Raw genomic sequence first — 22,226 nt, forward strand, 5'->3', positions numbered from 1 at the left:
ATACAATGATGTGCTGGTTCTTGTTATCACTGTAAAAAGTTCTAAAATTTTGCACAACTGGTATGGTTCCAAAGTTTTTACGTTAGTCATGGTCAAGTCTTTTTTATGCTTTGTTTAGAGTCTAAGTCATAGAGTCAGAGTCTCGTTTCCATTATCAAATAAAGGTCAACAACCTAGTTTTACCCATTATGGATCCCACATCATTCCAAAAGTGTCATGTATTTGGTCAAATTAAAATTTGAACGCGCTACGAAACTGTCTAGGATTTTTCGTAGTGCAAAACTCTTAAAATACACTACATGCGCTACGAAATCACTGAAACAGCCTTTTTCAGCAAAAAAATTATTTTAAGTAGTCAACTTCCAGGAGGTTTTTTGAGCAACTGAAAGCATATTTTGGAAAACTGAAAGAGGTTTTTCTTCCTAACATACATATCTACAAAAACCTCTTTCAGTTTTTTCAAATTCATTATGATATGGGAGAAGTTGATGACTCAACATGCACAGTAGTTTCGTAGCGTGCTATGAAACTGTTGTAGGTGCAGTTTTGTTCTTTTTGGTTAATCTTCAAAGGAATGAAGGGGCTATTTTTGGAGAAGGATGCTGCTGCAGAAATTTAAGGAGATCATTTGAAGAGGTTTAAAGCCTAAGTAAAGAAAAACTCAAGGAATGAAGGATATATGCAAGAATTAAGCCTTGCGCTACAAAAATAACAGTTATTTCGTAGCGCATCTAGTTTGACTTTCTTCAGGCAACTTCAAGGAGTTTAGTTTTGGCACAAGTGTAAGAGCAGGGTTCTATGACTAATTCAACATGTGTTATATGATTAAAGGGGCTATTTTGGTCAGCAGAAGGATTCGAAGACAAGCATAAGGATGAAACTCTAAAAAGGAGGAACTCTGTCTCCTTGTTTTTAGCAGTCAACTTCCAAGGGGATTCCTAAGCAATTGAAAACTCATCTCTAAAAAGTGAAAGAGATTTTATTCCTAACATACTGAACTACAAAAACCTCTTTCAGTTTCTTCAAATTCATTATGAGCTGGGAGAAGTTGATGACTCAACTTGCACTACGAAACTGTTGTAGGAGCAGTTTTTCAGAAATCAGAATTTTCCAGTTTACACCTGATATTCAAAGATAGTTTCTGGGCAGTAGAAAAGGTATTGCAAAAAACCAAGAGAGGTTTTTATTCAGCACCGAGTGGTATACAAAATACTCCTTCATTTTTGCAAAATACATTTTTGATGAGGAGAAAAAAGCTCTATCCCAACACCTATTTTTTAGCCAGAACAGAGTTGGGGATAGTTTCCTAGTTTTCAGGGCAGATAAAGGAGAAGCTATTGAAGGCCAGCAGGAGGGTTATGGACATCACCAAGGTCGAATTTAATGAGGAGTAGTTGTCAAATATTAAATTTAATTCATAGTTTAGGTTTTTACTATCATAAGAGGAGTTTTACTCCTAATTGTATTAGGACTCTAGGACTATTAGTTAACTGTCTCTTGTAATTAATAGTCTATTTTATGGTTAGAATAGGTGTCAATCATATAAATTCGAATTATCTTGATGAAGGATCATGGAATCCTAATTTTAAAAGCTATATATGAAGCAAGAGGTGAAATTAGGAGGGGGTTGAAGACTTTTTGGCCCAGCTGCTGCTTTATGCTATGAACTATAATCAGTAATGCAGAGAAGGTTTTCCTGAACAGATCTGAGTTTTCATGGGGTTAATGTTTTCTTGATTTATATGTTACTTTGAATCATTTGCAGTAGATTTCATTGCTATTACTCAGAATTCACAACCATGTGCTCTGACTTTCTTTAGAAATGAGATGATTGCGTCTTTCTGCATTTTGTGAGTAAACTATCTTTGAACTACTAGCAGTAAGTTTCATTACTATTACTCAGAATTCATAACCCTATGCTCTGACTTCCTTTAGTAATGGAATTGTTGTGTTTAGCAGTAGATCTCATTGCTATTACTCAGAATTCACAACCATGTGCTCTGACTTCCTTTAGAAATGAGATGACTATGTCTTTCTGCATTTTGTGAGTAAACTATCTTTGAACTACTAACAGAAAGTTTCATTAGTATTACTCAGAATTCATAACCCTATGCTTTGACTTCCTTTAGTAATGGAATTATTGTGATGACCTATTTTCTTGAGTGAATTATCTTTGTTTGAAAACCCCATTTACCTCAGCTTTCATGTCAAGAAACCTTGCCACTGAATTTATTGACTTGTTGACTCCATAGCCCAATGGTAGCAAGCCTTCATCTTTTCAACCTATAAACACACAAAACCAAGATAGAGTTAGCCATATATATTATCATTAATTAATATCATTAACCTTTGAGAGAGCCCTCTTAGGCTGAGGAGGCTAAGCCTCAACCAAAAGTTTGGTTTGAAATAGTTACTCAAAGTCTTCCTGATCAGCAGCCTATCAGGGTTGGGTTTTGTGATAACATTTTGGTGCGTCTGCCGGGAGGTCTGAAGATATAGATATCCCGAAAAATCATGAAGCTGAACTCTTGAAGGTAGCAGGAGCTCAGGAATCTTTTCGAGGCTGCAAAACTACCTTGGTGACTCCATTGTTGAAGAATTCAATTTTCATAGATTTATGGTGATTCTATTGAACTTGTGAAGAACTCAGATGTTGCCATTCTTGTTTCAAGGTATGCATGTATAAATTTTTCAGAAATTCATGGTTTCCCAAATCATTTTCCCAAGGATACAAATTTTTTAAGGAATGGTCCAAAATTCAAAGGAGAAGATTTGAGTTTAACTTTGAAGCATATATCAGATTTCTGTGATTTTACTGAGCTTCTTAGAGTTAAACATGAGGATGTTTACATTATGTTGTTCTATGATTCATTTCAAGGGAAATGTAAATAGTGGATTGAAAGATTTCCTGTCAAATCTATTAAGTCATTTGCAAACTTTTGGCTTATGTTTTTGGAGGAATGGATGAACAGAACAAAGTTGGTGGCAAACTCTCCTTCAATTCAAGGTTTCAAACAATGGAATGATGATCATATTAATGAAGAAATAGATGAAAATTTTTCTTTTTCCTTGTCTTCTTATCTAAAATCATTTGAGTGCAAGACAGAAGATAAGATGAAATTTTTGGATGAAGTGCTAAGAACATTGAGAAAGACATTGAAGGTTTACAAGGTCAAATTCAATCATATAGTCTTCATGATCATGATCATACTTTTCAAAAGCTTTCTATGGAAGAATACAAAGAGAGGGTGTTGCTTCCTTTCTCTTTTGAGATTGAGGAAGAATACATTATTTTTGAAAATAAATTTTAGGAGCAGTTTGAGAGCACACAACTGAAGCATTATGTAGATGATCAAAGTATTGGTGAGTTATCCAAAGCTGTAGAATATCACAAGAAACATCAAACTGACCATGTGTTTTTTGATCCTATCGCTCCCTACATGGAAAGGTTCTATAGTCCAGATTTCCAACTATATTTCCATTATGAAGATCAAATATATCTCATGTTGCCTCAGTTATTTCAGTATCATGTTTGTTTTTGCTTCAAGCACAGCCAAGAGATTCAAGTGTCAGATCAGATCAATGACTGGCTTCATTGGAAGTTTTACGTTCCTTGAGCTACAAATGGAGATTGCAGTTGATAGGGTAGGTAGGAATGTGCAAATAATCTTAGGGTAGGTTGGCTGAGCATTTTTCAGTAGATACAGATTTCTTGCTACAGTGATCATCAATCTTAAGCCCGAGGTGAAGGCCCAAGTAGCTTGAAAGGGATGCTTGTCAATCAAATTTATGTTTTTATCATAAGTGGACAAAGCACTGGAACTGCAGGTTCTTAGTGTACCACAAGGGCACACTATCCCAAGTGGAGCCACTGTTATCACTGTAAAAAGTTCTAAAATTTTGGACAACTGGTATGGTTCCAAAGTTTTTATGTTAGTCACGGTCAAGTCTTTTTTATGTTCTGTTTAGAGTCTAAGTCATAGATTTAGAGTCTCATTTCCATTATCAAATAAAGGTCAACAACCTGGTTTTACCCATTATGGATCCCACATCATTGCAAATGTGTCATTTATTTGGTCATTTTAAAATTTGAACGTGCTACAAAAGCCTCCTTCATTTTTTCAAAATACATTTTTGATGAGGAGAAAAAAGCTCTGTCCCAACACCTATTTTTCAGCCAAAACAGAGCAGGGGACAGTTTCCTAGTTTTCAGGGCAGATGAAGGAGAAGCTATTGAAGGCTAGCAGGAGAGTTATGGACATCACCAAGGTCGAATTTAAGGAGGAGAAGTGGTCAAATATCAAATTTAATTCATAGTTTAGGTTGTTACTATCATAAAAGGAGTTGTACTCCTAATTGTATTAGGACTCTAGGACTGTTAGTTAACTGTCTCTTGTAATTAATAGTCTATTTTATGGTTAGAATAGGTTTCAATCATAGAAATTCGAATTCTCTTCATGAAGGATCATGGAATTCTAATTGTAAAAGCTATATATGAAGCAAGAGGTGAAATTAGGATGGGGTTGAAGACTTTTTGGCCTAGCTGCTGCTTTATGCTATGAACTATAATCAGTAATGCAGAGAAGGTTTTCCTAAACAGATCTAAGTTCTCATGGGGTTAATGTTTTCTTGATTTATATGTTACTTTGAATCATTTGCAGTAGATCTCATTGCTATTACTCAGAATTCACAACCATGTGCTCTGACTTCCTTTAGAAATGAGATGACTGTGTCTTTCTGCATTTTGTGAGTAAACTATCTTTGAACTACTAGCAGTAAGTTTCATTACTATTACTCAAAATTCATAACCCTATGCTCTGACTTCCTTTAGTAATGGAATTGTTGTGTTTAGCAGTAGATCTCATTGCTATTACTTAGAATTCACAACCATGTGCTCTGATTTCCTTTAGAAATGAGATGACTGTGTCTTTCTGCATTTTGTGAGTAAACTATCTTTGAACTACTAACAGAAAGTTTCATCACTATTACTCAGAATTCATAACCCTATGCTCTGACTTCTTTTAGTAATGGAATCACTGTGATGACCTATTTTCTTGAGTGAATTATCTTTGTTTGAAAACCCCATTTACCTCAGCTTTCATGTCAAGAAACCTTGCCATTGAATTTATTGACTTGTTGACTCCATAGCCCAATGGTAGCAAGCCTTCATATTTTCAACCTACAAACACACAAAACCAAGATAGAGTTATCCATCTATATTATCATTAATTAATATCATTAACCTTTGAGAGAGCCCTCTTAGGCTGAGGAGGCTAAGCCTCAACCAAAAGTTTGGTTTGAAAGAGTTACTCAAAGTCTTCCTGATTAGCAGCCTATCAGGGTTAGGTTTTGTGATAACAGTTCTTATGACATGCTTAGCTAATACTTATCTTATTAACATGTCTTTTGGTGAAGACAATATTTGTAGTTCTCTTCCAAAAACATAATAACATTTTATCTACAACAAACCATTATATAATGTAAAGATTGTCTTTACTTTGTTTTATGACATATTTTAATTTAAAACCATGCCCTATCATTCTTTTCTACTCAACATAAAACAATATTTTATACAATTAAATTCACCAACCTATTCTTTAATACAAAATGGTTGTGGAAAATAACTCATACTTACTAGTTGTTGCTCTTTCTCTGGTAGAGTTAGGCGTCCAGCAAGATCCTTCACTCTTCTCTAATGGGTAGTGAGGTGTTTTAGAAAGGAAATGAGATTTTCCTGCTGGAGGGGAAGTTACGGGCTGGTTGAGCTAATGATATTTTTTCCAAACACCCCAATGCACAAATACGAAAACCAAATTCTCCATTACTCCCATTAATACAGTCAAAATGTTTTTTCTATTTTATTATAAACCTTTCTCTTCTTGTAATCTTGAATAGTACCTTTGCGTTGGGGGGTGGGGAGGTTTGATCTCAGTACCATAATCAAGCACATGCCAAGCAACCAAACATGAGCTACTTTTCCATGATAATCCCCACCACCTCACTTATGGTCACACAAACCTCCCACAAGAAATTTATATAGATACAATTGCTTCCGTGATTCATTCCCTCTGATCAGCTAGCCAACCAAGTTGGAGAGAAATGGGCAGTCTTGGACCAAAAAGCCTAAGAATATTTTCAAACAAGCAAGGATGCCACCTGCTTCGATCTCAAACCACTTATGAAGATCTTGAGTTGATGCCTTACCATCACTCTTGAGTTATTTCCCATCTAACATATCGTACAATATATGAAACCCCATACTCTGTAAATAAATATTCAATGGATTTAGTAGACGAGAGAGGCTCAAGGAAATATAGCATTGATGCCCACCTACTTGTAGTCTTACTCCATGCTTAGTGAATAAATGGATGGATGTGACACCATGACAGGCCCTAGTCCAAATGAAACAACTTGATATGCAGTATTAAGAACGTTTTCGGAAAAAATAACCCATCAAAAATACTTTTGTAAATTTTAGAAAACATCAGGGAAGACGGTTCTGCAAAATTTTTAAACATCAAATACGCCGAAAATGCCCCGTGACAAGAATTTTTCCCATCAAATTCCAACCCTGCTGATATGACATAGAAATATTGAGAGATTTTTATTTTTATTTACTATTTATTTATTTATTTTATAGATTTTTTAGAATAAATTTGTAAATAAAATTATTGATCGATTTTGTTTGTAACTTCTATATAAATATTATCATTACTTCATTTATTGATTTGCAAGAAATTTTGAATGGTTAATTACTCAAATTATCGTAAAGAAATTAGTAAAATTTGAGGTTTATGGTTATGGAAGTGAAGCTCATGACTATGGAGGCTGATAATGAGGTAGGAGAAAACGTCGATGGTGTAAAGTGCCCATGTTAGATCAATTCACTGCCACTCAGCTCCAAAGTTTTGCTCTTCCATTTTAAGCACTATGAAAAAAACAACTAGAAGGAACTCTAATTAGAATGATGCCAACACAAAATGAAAGGGAGAGGAAAAGTGATGAAGATATGGAATTGAAGAGACAAGAACACTTGGCTTCTAATTTCTCTCAACAAGGCTAATGCTACCTATAAACCCAAGCACACCAATAGAGAGGTGCTAAATAAAATTATTTTGATGAAATTGTAAATGAGAAGAGAACTAGACTTTATTGTAATTTTGGTTTTGTTAAGGAGTAAAGAATGAGTGCATAATGGAATGCCCAACTTAATCTTATCATGCAAATTTTATTAGTGTTTAAATTACCTGAAAATATTGACTAATAATTATCAAGAAATATTGGGACATACCTACATTTGTGAACTGTAAATTTATTTACTGATATAAATTTCATTATTGTTATTATTCAATTCCCAGCTTGTCTTCTCAAATTTAATTTTTGGATAGGAAATGGTCTCCTTCCATTGTTCCAAATTAAATATCCATATCTTATCCCCAAAATTTCCTCTCAAATTTACTTGGGAGAAGATATGGTCTTCCCCAATTAATTTCCAAATTAAATATCCATAACTTATCCCCAAAATGTCCTCTCAAATTTACTTGGGTGAAGATATGGTCTTCCCCAATTAATTTCCAAATTAAATATCTATATCTTATCCCCAAAATGTCTTCTCAAATTTACTTGGGAGAAGATATGGTAAGAAAAGTCAAATGAAAGGATGAGGGGGTAGTTATGACATTAATGATAGATGGTTGAGGTGGATAGGAGGAAGAGGTATAAAAGGGGAAGGATGATGAGAGGAGGGGGGATCCTTTGTCTTGGTTTTGGTTTTGGTTGTGGTTTTGGAGGATTTTGTTTTGGGAGGAAGGTGGAGAAAAGAGAAGGGAGAGAAGGGGAGTGTTGGCTTAACTTGGACACACTGCATCTGGTTGGACTTGGGCTTAGAGGGCTAGGGAACCTGTGGAGGTTCACTGGGATAGGAAATACTTCCTAGTTGGCTGGGAGGAAGGTGGAGAAAAGATAAGGGAGAGAAGGAGAGTGTTTGTTTAACTTGGACACACTACATCTAGTTGGACTTGGGCTCGAAGGGCTAGGGAACCCGTGGAGATTCCCTGGTCTAGGAAATACTTCGTAGTTGGCTGGGTGGCAAATCCAGTCGGGTAGTCAAGAGGAGCATCTCAACAGAGTCAGGAGCTCAGGAGCCTCTCAACTAAGCTATTGAAACATCTATTCCTTTGTTTATTGATTACTTATGTAAATGATTGAAATGAAATTCTTACTTATTTAAATTGTGGAAAATAAATTTTAATGATATATTATCATCAAATAAATGTTTTGATATAAATAAGTTATTTCCCATCTTATTGTGTTTAAATTTAGATAAAATTAATTTTTAAGTTAGAGGATCCTAGGAGGGAGCATCACACGTGGTATCAGAGCCCAGATTCAAAATCTGGACCCGAGACCCATTAGACCCAAATCTCTGCTAAAAGATTTTATAACCATCATAATTACTTGTAAGAATTTTTATTATAAAAATTATGTGGAACTGATTTCATTTAAGACTAATTTAATGATTTTTTCTCCATTTTACTAGCAATTTAGAACTTCTTTTATCACTGCCCTATGTATCCTTAACTACATCACTCTTGATCTTAACAGCTAGCTGCCACAGAATGTTGACATATCCTTTGCATGGGCCTTTGCTTCTTGCTTCTCTATGCTAAGCGTTGCACTTTCCCAATCTTCCACTTGATCCATTTGACTTTGCTTGAATCTTCCTTATCAAGGGTGTAGTCCTTCATTTTCTCACATGGCGAATCCGAAGAATTAGAAGCTGAGTGTCCATGTCGCTCATAAATTCTTGGTGGATATAACGAATATTTCCGTAGGCAGACACCATTTTATACTCCCTGGAGCATTCCTTGAGGTGCAGGCATGCCTTCACAATATCAATTCAGTCATTTAACATTGGATCTGATATCAGAGAAATATCTGTAATATTCTCTAGTTTTAAACCAAGATCCCATGATTCATGTTGTAATACAATGTAACTTAAACACCCACAAAAAAATCTGTATGTGGGATACAAAGCCCTGTTATTTGCTAAACCCATCTGAAGTGCAGAATTTAACACCCACAAGAATCTGTATGTGGGATACAAATCCCTGTTATTTGCTATACACTTTCCATATGTATGAATATTTGTAGGAGGGTTCTCATAAACAATCATTTATATTGTTTTTATTTTACTACAGACAACGAGATTGAAATCATGAGTTATTATTATATTGAAAGCGGAGCAGAAACTTTACAAGACTTTGTCTGATAAAGAATAATATTCTCATGCTACATCAAGGGAATATCTTGGTTTGTTTATCTGTTGCATGCATGATATTTCATACATATCTATATGCATTATCACCTGCAAATACAAAAATATTCCTTTCTAGCTCATGAAAAACAATAGTTACCAATTCTGCAAAATCCAGGAGAAATCCATAAATTATGAATGTCGTTTACTAAATTTAAGGTGATCATCCGTAGTAGATGAGATATCCTTTTTTCTTTCATAGACTCTGACATCCATCCTTATATAAAAGGGCCAAGCACCTACGTATGCACATATTCCATTGTCATTGGGTTTAAAATACCATGTTGCTGCCAAAAATCGATCTCATTCATCTCGAGGAAGAGGTGCTAAGGTTAACTACATCTGTAAGGAGATTTTAGGGTTGTAATCTCTATAATTTCACTTCAATGGAAGGCAAGTACCCACATCTTCAAAGCTCAGCAACACCACCTGTTTCTCATGGACCATCAAGCTTGATGCATAATTCGCTCTTCCAACAACAGCAGCCATAGATGCCTCTGCAACATCATCAACAATAGGTTTTAGAGCATGTATTTGATCTTTCTTGTAATGTGTTCTTTTCAATGCATTCATTGGTATTGTTTAAGTAATTCCTAGCTTAGAGAACATGATACGAAGAACATATTCTCAGAAGTCTGGCATCCCATATAAAGATTTATCCCCTCAAAATATGACATTTGTCTAGATTTAGGCCCCTGTGTAGTGTCGTTGTGCCTTGTTCTTGGTATTGTGTTTTGTAAAGTCTTCGACTCAGCTGCATTATTATAGTTCTACGTAGATTTTGACCTAGAAATGTTGTCTTTCTGCATGGATGGTGTATCCATTAGAGTAAAGTTCTGCGGACATTCAGGCCCCTTCTCTTCCTTGCAAAGCCAAGTAGAGCATTTTTTTCATGGTTTCAACCGAGTCATGCTAAACAAGATCAATTAAATGCCTCCCTATAACTTCATCGGCCAACAATCCTACGAGTTCAACTGCTTTAGTCTTCCATCCATTTATGAGCCCATTAGAATCAATTTCCAAATTGGCACAGTTGCAGTTTCAATTAACCTTACCTCCTATTTGTCACTGCACTTAGTTCATCTATTCCTTGAAGCCTCAAGTCATTTAGTTGTGAATGTATCATGCTTTTCTTGTCACTGTCGTTAATATCTTGAAAGGAATCCCTCAGAATCAGCTGCAACGAATGGATGACATCCATCTCGACATCCTCCCAAGGAATACTTCGCCTTTTAAACTTCCAAGAATGATTTGAATGATGACTGAGGGTGGATTCTTTTGCCATCCTCTTTATCATTGGGATCATGTTAAGAACCTCCCCATTTTATTTCTTTCGTTGTGTGAGACCTGAACCAAAATAAGAAGTCTTTGGAGGTAATTCTGACTGCGACTATTCCACAAACTGCATCACCTAGTGACACAACTCCTAGATAGCCTGCTTCTGCCAGACTATCAGTACTCAAACCAGTGTAATCTCAGTGATGCTCAAGGAGCCAATATGAAATATCCAATATCTGAGCCTTAGTAGGAGTGGTCCCCAAAAGCCAAAGGCGTTTCCCATATAATAAAGCAGCCCCATCACATTTGCAAGGTCCATAATGTTGGGATTCTGAGACACGATCCCAATGGGTGCATCACCAAGAAGCATATCACAGAGCACAGTCTGGACATGTAAGATATGTTTCTCCCTCAACTGAGTGGCTAATTCAACCTCTTTGTTTAGTTGAATGCCGAAAACTTGCATTAGAAATTTACAAACATACCTCGAAGGGAAAGGGATAACCCGTGGACTTGTGTGATGGCAAACTACAAGGCCCCAAAGTTGCCTTCCTTTATGTGGTTGTTGATGCCCACTGCCTTCACTGTCATCTCCATGCTCATTTATCATCACTGACATCTCCAGAGATGCAATAGAACCCATGTTGGCCAGGAACTGCACATGGCAGCCATGAGGTGCTCGCAGTGCGGATCCACACAAGCTCAAAGGCTGACACAACTGTTTGTCTTGTCTTACCTTCACAAGAAGGGAACAACAATCGCAAATCATTCTCACTATGTTCTTCATGAATAAAAACCTAGAAGCCTGGGAAATATCAGTGGAAGGATAATGCAGACCCAAACAAGGCTCCAGATCAGGTCTTCTCAGCTCTACAACTACTTCACCGTGTTCATCTTCATGAAATCGATATGCCATCGCACGGTGATACCCAGTAAGCTCCCACACCTCCTGCACCACATTGTCACACAACAACCAAATATCTCCACCAAGGAGAGACTGTAAGCGAGAAATGGCCTTAGCAACCAACTTGTATGACTACAGTGCACCAGCGGCAGATATAGGCACATCAGGAGGTGTCATTGGCTCAAAGTCTATGACCAACCCTGCATATATTCTGTTAAGAATGGAATAGAAGGGCTTAACAGAGCTATTTCAATGGACAAATAGTGGGTTCAGAAGATGCACGTCCACGAAGGTGGTCGCTTTTTGCAGGGCAGCGGCACTTGCATGCCTGAAAAGTATCTAGGCATCCATACCAATTATCATAATCCCCCCGACACTACCACTACCACCCCCTTCTTCCCGTTCCCCCCCCGATGCTCAGCGCCGCATGGGCACCACTCACAACATCCAGCATCTCAGGGGCATTTTCACTGCACCCCACCACTGCAAAGCTCTCCTCTTCCATCGCAAGCCTATACCCAAATGGCTGAATCAACATCCCCCTTAGTAGCCCTTGAAGGTATGCATTGACTATCTCAAACAGAATGCTACTGCTCTCTCTAGATATATCGATCAATTTTGTGTATTCAAACAAATGCATAGACTCCTCAATTTATGCCTAGAGCTTCACATCCACTGGTGTTTGGGCAATTACCCTTGCACTGTGTTATGAAAATTATATGTTAAATACATTTCGAAATTAAGATTTATGTGTTTTTTCTAATACAAGTATATAAATGATATTAATTTCCATTCTCCATTCTATTGATATCACAAAAATGGCATTTTTTCATCCCACAACATTTAGACTTTGTCTATGAAGTTCGTAAGAATTCACATTTATTTTAGCAATGTTATTTTTCTTCTTTAAATCTAATTATTGCAAATATATATATATATATATATATATATATATATATATATATATATATATATATATATATATATATATATATATATATATATATATAGATATATAGATATATATATATATGCATTCATGGATAATTTCTTAGAAACCTTGCTTCAAGGACACTGCCTCTTCAAGAGGTGAGACCAATTGTGTATATGTCCTATATGAGATCCCAAGATTCATAAAATAGACATAAATGATTTCAAACATAATATAAAGCTTGGGAAGGAACAACTAATGGCCATAGAAGGACGACATGACTAAAAAGGGTATTATTCACATTAGTAATTAACTTGATTATTTGAATATATTAAACCAAGTTATCAATTAGCTTAATATTAAATTATAACTATGGCACTAAAGAAAACAATTTTGTGTTAGAGTGTGACCTACAAAGTACATTGCATCAGTGCTTAGCAAGTATCAAGAGAAAAATTGTAAGTTATGTAGAACTCACACATGAGAGGATTTGGTAGATCCTTGGGAATCTTCTCAGTACTAATAGTGCTTGTTTACGATCATAATAAAAGAAAAAAAACTTATGACTATTGTTATACACATGTATGTGAGTCAACTAAGAGTGGACAAGTCCTAAGATGGATTAATGAGTCTTGCGTATCATACAGATATTTGAACAATTCAAAATGGTGAGAATGTGAAGAAATCAAGGTCAAGGAAGGTCATCACAAGGACCTCCTACAAATAACTCATTACCTTCACCAGAGTTGGCTCTCATCTTGCATTCCCTATAAGCAATTAATGGGACTTTAAAAGGGCGCCAAATAATTGAAGTGGAAGTAGAGCACCCTCCATCAAGGTTAGGAAATCTCGAGGTATCAAGAGACTCTGATAGAGGACCTCTAATTGAGGACATTACTAGGGAGCTCCAAAATATTAAGCTCCCAGAGTTTTTTGGAGGTCGTGTCAACGAACGTGTAGAAGCCCGGTTAGAGGAAATGATAAGGCTCTTCGCACTAAGAGATTGTACTTCCAATTCAAAAGCTAAAATAGTGATATTCCAACTCAGAGATAGTGCTCTCAATTGGTGGGGTAACTTAGAGCGTCAACTACACCTCTCTTTGGACACAGTTACTTTGGAGTTATTCGAGGAGAGATTCAGGAAAAAGAACCTACAAACATATTATGAAGAACAACAGGTAGGAGCCTTCCATGCCTTGGTACAGGGAAATCGTATGGTAGAAGAATATGAGATTAGATTCATGGAATTGGTCAAGTATGTCTCCTACATGGATACTGACCAGTGCCAAGAAGATCATTTCATTTATGGATTGAACCCCAATATTAGGGCAATGGTGCGGATGTGGAAACCATCCTCTATTGCAGAAGTTGTAGAACATGTTCGTTATGTTGAAGAACACTTAGACTTAAAGGGTAGAAACAAAACCATTTTTCCACAACAACCAAGGTTTATGGGGAAGGCCCCTCGTATCTTCCCCAGGGGAGGAAGGTTGAGGCCACTGCCATATGGAAATAGAGTTGTACCTAGAGCACTGGTAGTGGGGATTTCAATGGTTACTAGTGCAGCTTCACCCACAGCTTCAAGGGCACGTGCAAATCAAGGTCATACGCGAGGAGCAACAAGTAGGGGCAGGGGTCCCAAGGGAAGGAACTCTTTCCAGAGAACTCCACAAAATTATGTTCAAAGTCTACCACACATCACTTGTTGGGGATGTGGGGGACCTCACTACCAGCGTGACTATCCTGAGTTACAAACTAGTAACAACTGTAGAGAAGGAAAAGCACCAATGGGGGGAGAAAGTGGCCACCATCGAATCTATGCAACAGTTGATAACCAACAAGTTGAACACCAATATGCCGTGGTAGAAACCTCAGGTATGATAAACAAAGTAAAAGTTAAAATTTTGTTTGTTTCATGTGCTGTAGATAGTTTCATTTCACCAGTTGCATTAGAAAAATGTGGGTTGGCAACCTATGAGCACAATGACTTTAAGCAAGTTGAGATGACTTCTGGGATAAAACAAGCAGTAGGACCTAGTGTTGACCAATGTCAGGTAAACCTCGAGGTGTGTATAACTAAGTTGAAGGCATACGTCACAGCATTGGGGACATATGATGTAATTATTGGAATGGACTGGCTAGAAGCTCATCGAGCTTTGGTATATTGTTTCAAGAAGAAGGTGATTTGTTTAGATGATGAAGGTAGGCCAATTGATATTTGTGGAATGATGAGAGGAGTGTCGCTATGATTCATATCCATGATGAAGGTAAAGCGTTGTCTCTGACAAGGTTGCAAGCTATATGTGGTCGAGGCTGTAAGTGACCAGAAAGGACCCCCCCTAGATCAACACCCAATTTTGTCAAAATTCAAGGATGTTTTTCCTAAGGAATTGCCTAGATTACCTCTTGTAAGGAAGATTGATTTCACAATCGACCTAAAAACTGGTGCAGAACCAATATCTAAGACACCCTATAGGTTGAAAACGCTAGAACTTTGTGAGTTTTAGATGTAGTTAAAAGAGCTCTTAGACTTTGGATTTCTCAGACCTAGTATCTCACCTTGGGGTGCACCAATGGTTTTTGTCAAGAAGAAGGATGGTTCCTTAAGGCTATGAATAGATTATAGGGACTTGAATAGAGCCACAATAAAGAGGTACCCGATACCTAGAATAGATGACCTCTTTGATGAAATGAAGGGAGAAATGATTTTCTCAAAGATCGATCTATAATCTGGATGCCACCAATTGAGGATTAAGGAAGGTGACATCTCAAAAACTGCATTTCAAACTGGGTTTTGGCACTATGAGTTCGTAGTTGTGCCATTTTTTTTTACCAATGCACCAATAGTATTCATTAGCCTTATGAATGGGGTGTTTAGGAAGTATTTGGACCAATTTGTTCAAGTCTTTCTGGATGACATTCTTGTGTATTCCAAGAATGAAAAGGAGCATGAAAGAACCTAAGGGTTGTATTGACTTGCTTAAGGGAAAATTAATTGTATGGAAAATTGTCAAATGTTCCTTCTTTCAGAAGAAATTTCACTACCTTGGGTACAACATTTCAGGAGAAGGGATTTCAGTTGGCCCGGAAAAGATAAAGGCCATAATGGATTGGCCAGTATCGAAAAATGCTCATGAGGTGCATAGTGTGCATAGTTTTATGGGGCTAACAGGGTATTATTACAGGTTTGTGGAAGGGTTTTCGAGGATTGCAAAACCCATTACCACATTACAACGAAAGTGGGCCAGGTATGAATGGGCATATGAATGTGACACTGCATTCATAGAAATAAATAGGTTACTAACTAGTGCACCAATCCTTCGAGTACTGGACATGGAAAAAGACTTCACTGTCTGTACCGATGCTTCGAAGCAAGGATTGGGAGCAGTATTGATGCAAGAAGGTGGAGTAATAACTTACACATCTAGAAAATTGAAGAAACATGAAGAGTTGTATGCTACCCATGACTTAGAGTTAGCAGCAGTGATGTTAGCTTTGAAACTGTGGAGACACTACCTCGTTGGGAGAAGATCTGAGTTAAGAACAAACTGTCAAAGCCTGAAGCACCTCTTCACTCAAAGGGATTTGAATGCTAGACAAAGGCGGTGGAGTGAATTCATGAGTGAGCATGATTTTGAGATCTCATACATTAAGGAAAAGGAGAATGTGGTGGCCGATGCACTAAGTAGGAGGCCACAAACCTTCTCCCTAGTATCCTTAAAGGTAAATTTGAGGGAACGTGTGTTGGAGAAACTCTTTGAAGATAGCTGGTATCTAAAGGTTATCACAACACTCAAGAGTGGAAACCAGATAGAACCAAAGTTTGAGGGATATGTCCTTGAACCAGATGGACTATTGAGATTTCAAGGGAGAATGTACATACCTAAGGAAGGGGGTATAAGAAGGACCATCCTCAAAGAGTCACATAGAGCACTCTATTGTGCACATCCTAGAGTGTAGAAGATGTACACAGACACAAAGAAACTCTTCTTTTTGGTAGGCATGAAGCACAACATAGTCTAGTTTGTCACCAAATGTCTTGAATGTCAACAGGTGAAGGCTGATCATCGCCATCCAGCATGACTCCTACAACCACATGACATCCCTATGTCTAAATTGGAAGTAATTTCAATGGATTTTGTTGTGGGTTTTCCATTCATGTCATAGAGGCACAATGTTATATTGGTTATAGTTGATAAATTGACCAAAAGTGCCCATTTCATTCCAGTAAGAGACACTTACGATGTTACTGATGTGGCACGAGTTTTTATAAGTGAATTTATTTGACTAAATGGGTTACCCATAAAGATCATTTATGATAGAGACTCTCGATTTACATCTAGGTTTTGGAAAAGTTTGCAGTAAGCACTAGGGACTCAGTTGAACCTGAGCACTGCATATCATCCAAAAATAGATGGGTAGACTGAAAGAGTAATTTAGGTTATGTAAGACATGCTTAGAATGTATGTCATGGATAATAAGACTTAGTGGGAAAGGTATTTACCATTGGTAGAGTTTGCCTATAATAACAATTACCACAGTTCAATCAGGATGCCTCCTTATCAAGCTCTATATGGAAGGCCATGTAGGGCACCATTGAGTTGGGAAAATTTGGAGGACCGAGTAATAGTTGGGCCAGAATTAGTTCAAGAAATGGAGGAACGGGTAAGACAGATTCAACAAAGGTTAAAGGAAGTGCAAGATAGACAGAAGAGTTATGCTGATTCACATAGGCTTGATCACAGTTATGAAGTATGGTACCAAGTTTTTATTCGTATCCAACCCAACAAAAGCACCATTCAGTTTGGGAAAGGGATGGAGTTGTCACCTCGATTCCTAGGACCTTTTAGGATCAAGGAGAAGATTGGACTGGTTCCATATCATCTTGTACTGCCACCCCATTTTCATAAAACTCATGATGTTTTTCTTGTATCTATTTTATGACATTATGTTTCTGATGAATCTCACAAACTGGATTGGAGGGAATTGCAGGTCTCAGACATGGGAACCATAGTGGTCGAACTATTATGCATATTGGACCATAGGTTTCGACAGCTCAGAGGTTGCATGGTGGACCAAGTTAAGGTCCAGTGGGACAAGTATAGCCCAGGATTTTCTACTTGGGAGGATGCAGAGACTATACATTGTGACTACCCATCACTTTTTGAGCATCTGTGATGCCCATTTTGACTTAGATAGCTACCTATGCTAAGGCTCTATTTTGCAGTTCCATGTTATTTATTTATGAATGCTATGTAATATTGATGCATTTAGTTGGACATATGAAACTACTTATATAAATCATTAGATGGATTAGGTATTGATGATGAAAATGCTTGATGTATGACCTAATGTATGAGTTACTTGGTGATTTTTTATCTAGTATATGACTTATTAGAGTTATTGTTGTTTCATGTATGGCTTAAGTGGATATGATTTATCTAATGTAAGATTTATTTCCAGTATGAACTACAAAATTGACACGTGGATACTAGACTTAATAACATGATGTTTAACATATATATATATATATATATATATATATATATATATATATATATGCATGAATGAGAACTAACCTGCAGATTGGAAAGAACTATATGATAACCAAGGTCTACTCTTCCATTAGGGAAGGTCGAGACATCTAATGAGGAAAGGTATGATGTACATTGTTCTATTACATTTTATATCAACTTGATATGCACTCTTATGACAAGGGTAAAATGTAAATGGCAGGTGACAAGACTACCTGATTGGATTATTCGATGACAAGTATCCAACTAGCATTGTGGTTTCATCCATACTAGGGTGTTGACCCTAGTTGTGAGGAGGGGTGGAGGTATTTCCCACCATGTAACCTCCAAACCTAGAATCATGGGAGGGCAGTGATGGACACGCTCCCCTAGACGTGTGATGACGATTTCCAGTTGGCAGTTGGGTAAGTTAGGTCAATATAGTCGACGCTTCCGCCATATTGGTTTTATCAGTGGTTAGATTGGTATAGCCAATGCCACAGTATATAACAAAAGAGGATGGATAGGGTGGGAACGGAAGTAGGTTAGGAAGGATATGAGGATATAGATTAGTTGGAGACTCTTAATGAGAAGTGGTGTCATTGTCTGACTTATCAAATTTTACTACTATAACTCTCTCTCTATTTTGTTATGCCTTCTTGTCAAACTGCTTTCGAACTCCTTGTATCTTTTTCACTCTAACTTCAGGATGAAGTTTTCTGAAGGAGGGGTGTATGTAATTCCCTACTTAATCTTATCATGAAAATTTTATTAATGTTTAAATTACCTGAAAATATTGACTAATAATTATCAAGAAATATTGGGACATACCTACATTTGTGAACTGTAAATTTATTTACCGATATAAATTTTATTATTGTTATTATTCAATTCTCAACTTGTCTTCTCAAATTTAATTTTTGGATAGGAAATGGTCTCCTTCCATTATTCCAAATTAAATATCCATATCTTATCCCCAAAATGTCCTCTCAAATTTACTTGGGAGAATATATGGTCTTCCCCAATTAATTTCCAAATTAAATATCCATATCTTATCTCCAAAATGTCCTCTCAAATTTACTTGGGAGAAGATATGGTAAGACAAGTCAAATGAAAGGATGAGGAGGTAGTTATGACATTAATGATAGGTGGTTGAGGTGGATGGGAGGAAGAGGCATAAAAGGGCAAGGATGATGAGAGGAGGAGGGGGGATCCTTGGTCTTGGTTTTGGAGGATTTTGTTTTGGGAGGAAGGTGGATAAAAGAGAAGGGAGAGAAGGAGAGTGTTTTTTTAACTTGGACACACTACATCTGGTTGGACTTGGGCTCAGAGGGCTAGGGAACCTATGGAGGTTCCCTAGGCTAGGAAATACTTCCTAGTTGGATGGGAGGCAAATCCAGTCGGGTAGTCAAGAGGAGCATCCCAACAGAGTTAGGAGCTCAAGAGCATCTGAACTAGGCTACTGGAACAAGTATTCCTGTGTTTATTGATTACTTAGTTAATGATTGAAATGAAATTCTTACTTATTTAAATTGTGGTAGATAAATTTTAATGGTATATTATCATCAAATAAATATTTAGATATAAATAAGTTATTTCCCATCTTATTGTGTTTAAATTTAGATAAATTTAGTTTTTTAGTTAGAGGATCCTAGGAGAGAGCCTCACACATAAGCATTCAACACTAGAGTTTTTTTGTTACAAAGATTTCATATTTATTACGGTTAATTTTTGTGGAATTGTGGGGTTTTGACTATTTCCTTTAGTGCTAACGATAATTAATTCCAACACCTATGAATTTTAATACTTAATCGATCCTTTATATTAATATGTGTGAATGGATTGAATTGTTGGTTTGTATCCACAATGATATCCCTTTGCTTGTATTGTTAGTTTGTCTGCATAATGCAATTGTAAGTTCGTATAAGTCATTGTTGAATGGTTTGTTAGGTGATCACTTTACGCCGAGGTAATCTACAACCCAACATGGGGGAGATGTTATAGTGTTCGTAAATGAGTGTAAGTATTTAAATGTTCCTTCAATATGGGGAAATGTTATAGCAGTTGTAAATGAGTGTAAACATTTAAATATCGACTCGATATGGGAGAGATATTGTAGTGTCAATAAAATGAAGCATTAGATCAACAAATAATAATAATAGTAAAGAATAACATCCACTAAGCTAAAAAACATCATAAATTCTTAAAAATAATGAATCGATTCAATTTAATTTATTACATTGTAATTTAATTTTTACACCGAGAGGCACTCTCCATCCTAGTATGGTAGAGATGTTGTAAGGTAATGTAATTTCTAGTGTGTTGAAAAGTTTAATTAGGTTCGTTCTTCATAATGACATGTGTAATTATGATTTTATGTAATTGACGAAAAGAAGAAAATAAAATTATTTTTGTAATGTTTGTCTCATGGGTTTCATGAGCAAGGAATTTTATTTTATAGTTAAAGATCCCGTTATGAGCTATTAGGTTTGGACATCAAGCCATAAAGTCTATTGAGTAAATGTCAAGTGTTGAAGACCCATTTGGGTAATATACACATTGTAAAAGATAATTTATTTGTGTTATATACCCTCTAAGACCTTGTCAAAAAAACTGCTTGAAGTTGGCCTAAGGATGATTCTTGAAAAGGCATGTCGTTCTAGGCACCGATTCAAGTTTGCTTATTCTTGATGGACAAAACCACTATAAATAGGCAGCTCAACCTTCATTCTAGTGATATAATTTTGGTCAATGATAAAAACCAGAAAATAAGTGTGAAGTTTTCAAGGAAAGAAGTCTATAGTCAACCGAAAGAAGGAGAACCATCATCGAGATTATTCCATATCTATTTTTGGGATTGTCACCTCCACACGTGCAAGAATCTAGTGATTTTTGTTGACACTCATCAAGCCAAAGTGTAGAAGGAAGTCTTTCCATCCAAGCGAAGTGGTAAAAAGGTGCAAATGTTGATCAACATCCATCACACGTGTTGTAGCTAGGATTTTAAAGAGGTCGAGGATTGTAGGTCTAATCCAAGAAGTCAAGATCTAAAGGATAGCCGAGATGGAGGGAGAAGCAAGCAGTTTAACCAATGTTGACTCCACAAACAATAGGTTAAACTAAAGAGGTCTTGTGACTTAATATTGGAGAGGTTAAATAGGTTAAGGGTCTTGATCTTGGTATTCATCAATTTAAGTCTCTATAAGAAGAAGAATTCGCTTGGGTTTTACTCTCAAGTTATAGAGGTTTAGGCCCTGGTTGATCACATACATTATGTGTCTGTTGTCTCTTTATTGTTTATGCATTGGTAGTTGTTTAATGAATAAGAACACTATAATAATCTAAGTAAAGAGAAGATCCTAATCTAAAAAGCATTCACAAGAAGTTATCATTAGAAGAGAAATCACCTAATTGCTATGCCTTAAATTTCTCAACATGGTATTAGAGCTAAGGTGAAAAATCTAGGAAAGGGCATCTCATCAAGGGACACTCAAGTACTCAAGGATCAAATCTCGAAGGATATTAAAGTGAAGTCAATATCTACAAATAAGTATCAAAATCTTAGATTGAAGAAGATGTATACACCAAAAGAAGTCTTGGGATCCTCAAAAGACCACAAAGGCCCTACTCAAGTTGAAGGGATTTACAAACCAAAGTTTCTTGAAGACTATTCATCCTAGAGAAGAAAAATCAAGGACATTTTCATCATATTCAATATTTCTAAGGCAATTTCCTCTCATTAAAGAAAGGACCCTACCATTGAAGAAGATCATCCTACAAGCATCAAGACATCATCAATAACTCATTATTATCAACAAGAACAACACAATCAAAGGATCTATAGTGATATCCTTATTTTTGGAGTCAAGGATCACTATTGAAGAGATCTATGTTCATCAAGAAGATGTTCTCTGTCATTTATATTTTCATCAAATTCAAGAAGGCAGCAAGTAGAAGAACCATATTCTCAAGTAAGTACATTTATGTCTGAATCTATAAAAATGTTTTTTTGCAAGGAAAGCAACAAATTGATTGGGGATTCAAACAATATTGCATGGAAGAAGAGGACATATCTGAATCACATTAAAAATGAGGTTATGGATCATGTCAAAGGACTATCACCAAACCAGCAAAATAAGATGCTCAATCACTTGGAAAGTTTATGAAAGGGGAAGTGAGGGATCAAAGGATTCTCATAGAATCCATCAAGGATCCCTTCATTCCATATGTATCTAAACTTGACACCTCAAAAGAAATATATGAAAAAGTGTTAGAGTTGTTTTC

The 22,226-nt window shown here is 36.5% G+C and overlaps 1 pseudogene; it reads right to left on the reverse strand.

Annotated features, from left to right (window-relative positions):
• Positions 1-10,162: 10,162 nt before the first annotated feature.
• LOC149242499 (phytochrome pseudogene) lies at positions 10,163-12,036 on the reverse strand (annotated as a pseudogene).
• Positions 12,037-22,226: the final 10,190 nt, after the last annotated feature.

Source organism: Pinus tabuliformis, chromosome 8, assembly GCF_031772625.1.
Source record: "Pinus tabuliformis cultivar Carrire ecotype Pingquan chromosome 8, CPIR1, whole genome shotgun sequence".
Taxonomy (NCBI): Eukaryota; Viridiplantae; Streptophyta; class Pinopsida; order Pinales; family Pinaceae; genus Pinus; species Pinus tabuliformis.